General features: G+C 37.5%; 1 pseudogene; it reads right to left on the bottom strand.

Annotated features, from left to right (window-relative positions):
* Positions 1-944: 944 nt before the first annotated feature.
* LOC118841048 lies at positions 945-3,040 on the bottom strand (annotated as a pseudogene).
* Positions 3,041-3,576: the final 536 nt, after the last annotated feature.

The following is a 3,576-nucleotide window of genomic DNA, read 5'->3' as shown; positions in this document are numbered from 1 at the left end:
GCTTACTGAGGGTGACAAAATTAGAAAGCATCAAGCAGTGATAGTGGTATATTTCTGGTATGTATAGATTAGTGAATTTTGGTACATTGTCCCAAATTTCTTTCCAGAATTAGTGTGCCTGTTTTCCTAAATCTCCTGTGATATCTGCCATTTTCCTTTTTTGTTCTTTTTGTCAATCTGATGGGTAAGAGATGGAACCCTGGAATTATTAGTGATTTGGAGCATTTTAATATGATGGTTGATAGCTGGAATTTCTTCCTTTGAAACCTAACTTCATATTCTTTGACCATTTATCTATTGGGGAAAACCCTTTTGTTTCAATTCCTGAGGACGGAGTTCATCTGAATGAGGTGATTAGTTCATCAAGGGGAGATAGATGGCCCTAACTATCTACTTATGTTTAAGTTTTTTCCCCAAATTTAAAAATACAAAATGAAATGTGCATTATCATGTACATGGTAAAATATAAAAAAGATTATATATTAAACTTGATCTATTATATACAGCTTGCTTTTATTTTAAAATATATGATAAGTTCTGCACGTAACTTTCAAAAGGCATCAGGCTGGATTTGAATCCAGGTTTCTCTAACTCTAAATATATAATAGCTTCAATATAATAGCTCTCAACATAACACCTCTTCAAGAGTTAGTCATTGTAAAGGAATAAATGTGTCCATGTAGCCTCAATTTTCTTCATGTGAAGTTAATTATTAATACTCATGTCACAATGTGGTAAGTTGTTCCCTTCAGTGATGTAAACACAAAATACTCTTGTTTAAAACAGCTGGATGTGCTTTTTTTTAAATTTTCAATGTGAATTTATTTGCATAATCTGAAAAATATACAGAGTGCAGTTATTAAGTATGAACTGGCATAAGACTGTTCACCATGAATCTGAAAGTATCAACCTGATTCCATATCTTAATTCAAGATTTTTTTTCTTTAAGGAATGCCATTACCTGTGATGGGATATTGAGAGGGGGAAAGTGGTCTTACACTTCAACCAGAAGGAATGCTACCTTCTAAGAAACAAAACAATTCTTCTATAATTCCCCAGGCTTGAGTGAGCTTGAATTGGTTCTGGGTCAGATGATGCTTGTCTAGATCTTTAAACCTGTTATTTAGTGAAAGGGTGGTATAAAGCTCCTGCACGTTATCAGAAGCCTGTTGGAACTTGTCTTGTATTTGTATACTGCTTGAGAGCCCCCGGCCTTGAGGCATGAGGTCCCTGAAGGGCAACTGTAATTTCAGAGCAATGATACGGGACATGGCCAGAGTCCGGATTTCCAAGAGCTTTGTATCGCCATCGACATTTTCGAACTGGCTCCTACTCCACTTGATCCACAGCTCAAATAGGGCCTTATGGCAATTCTGCCCATCCTCAGAACCTTGCTTTCTTTGATAAGTCCATTCAATTGCTTCATAGAGATGGTACAAGAGTTTTCTGATGTTGTTCTTAGCACCTCTGATATTTTCCAATGCATGCTTATATGCCTGGGACTGGAGGTTGCTTGGCAGAGAACCTAGTGATGTGAAGTAGGTTGTGCCTTTTGAAGACACGTCTCCAAAATAACCTCCATCTTCCTCTGAAGGTTCTTGGATAGTGTTGGTGATGTTTTGAGACACCTAATTACTGGATAAACTATAACTTTCTCGTGTCTTCTAAACATTGATGAAGAGATTGTACTCTTTTACTAATTCCAACTGTTTCCATTCTATTTGTGCTCCTGCAGGGAACATGGGAAATATCCTGAATACCTTGTCTATGCCATAGAATCAGGAAGGAAAGATCCAAGGATGGAAATGCATTTATTAAGAACCTAGTATTTTCTAGACATTGTACTAGGCACTTTACAAATATTATCCCATTTGATCTTAGCAATCTTGGATTTCTCTGTTATGTGCAAGTATTGATCTAAATGCTTTACAAATATTATCTCTGTCATTTGATGCTCACAACAACCCTGGGAGGAAGGTGCTATTATTATCCCCATTTTGCAGGTAAGGAAACTGAGGTAGAGAAAAGTTAAGTGACTTGCTCATAGTCATACATCAGTAAGTGCCTGAGATTGAATTTGAAATCAGGTCTTCCTGACTTCAGTACAAACATTTCCACCACAAAATCTAGCTGCCTCCAGCAGAAAAGGATCATCAGAGCATGGATTTAGAAGTGGAAGAGACGAGAGATGATATAGTCCAACTTTCTTGTTTTACAAGTGAGTTGAGGCCCAGACACTTTGAATGACTTGCTCAAAGTCACAATTGTAATAAGGAATAGAGTCAGGATTTGAATCTAAGTCCTGTGACTCCATATCCAGAACTTTTTATGCTGAATTCCGATCTGGTCTCTTAGTGAAAATGAGAGACAACAGATGGACTATCTAAATGGAATGTTGGTTTTGTTTTTGTAGCTTGTTAAGTTTTATTACATAAGCTTTTTTAGAGGGGTACTGCATACAGAGGAGACAGGGGAGAATAATTTCTTGGTCTCTTCCTCCTTGGATAAAATGTTGATGATCTCCTCTTTCTTAGCCTGTAGACAATCTTCCCAATGCTTTTGAGGTTCCTTGGTACTGGAGCAGTGTGCCTTAGCCTGGTAAACCAGGATCTTCTTCCAGGTCTCATCTGTCTTCATTTTATGAATGTGCTCCATGAAGATCTGTTTGTTTTTTTCATCTTGAAGTACAGACTGTGGCACATAGAGCAGTCAATCTTTTTGGATTCATGATATCTTTGGAGCAAACAATGCCGAATCTTCATTCTCCTAAATTGGATCACCTTGTCAGGGATATGAGCATTGGTAGTACCCTTTCTCTTGTCATTACATGTCTGCCTACCTTTGCACTGAGTCAGTGTTTTTCTGGCATTGGAAACAAGAGTGGAAGTAGCAGGCTTCAGGATGATCAGTCCAGCTTCTTGATCTGCTGCCTGAAATGTGTGTTGTCAGTTGCACTGGTCTCATTGGGATCAAGCCATACCTTCTTTTCACATTGAAGAACATAAGAGGTAAGCCTCTTCTGAAGCTTAAACATACTCATGACTGTAGCCACAGTGTAGAAAAAATGATTTTGAGATACTAAAAAGTAAAAAAAAATAAGAGGAAGATCTTCAGTGTTTGAATAGATTCTTTATGGACAATTATGGGAAATGAATTCAAGAACTGAACAAGATGAGATGAAAGAGCACTGGCTCTGTGTCAAGAGAAATGCAAAATATGAAAATTCCACCTCTGATACTAACTCCTTGTGTGACATGAGCCATCAGTTTTATCTCCCTAGTTCTCAGTTTGCTCATCTGCAAAATGAAAGGTTTAGACCACATGGTCTTTGGAGTCCCTTCTTGTTCCAGACCGATATTTCTTTGATTCATGTTACTAGATCCACACAGATGGAATATCAAGGGCTTTCAAGTACTGTTGGTTGAAGAAGTACCCCAAACTGATGGAATCGTGAATTTTAAAGGTTTTAGCTAGTGCCATTTTTGTAAGACCTTTTCTGAACACAAATTTGGACAGTTGTGGGTTTATGCCTCAGCTGATTAACATCAACATCAATTTATTATAATTCTTCATACC

This window comes from Trichosurus vulpecula, chromosome 1 (assembly GCF_011100635.1).
Source record: "Trichosurus vulpecula isolate mTriVul1 chromosome 1, mTriVul1.pri, whole genome shotgun sequence".
In the NCBI taxonomy this organism is placed as follows: domain Eukaryota; kingdom Metazoa; phylum Chordata; class Mammalia; order Diprotodontia; family Phalangeridae; genus Trichosurus; species Trichosurus vulpecula.
This window is presented reverse-complemented; position numbering and strand designations above follow the sequence as displayed.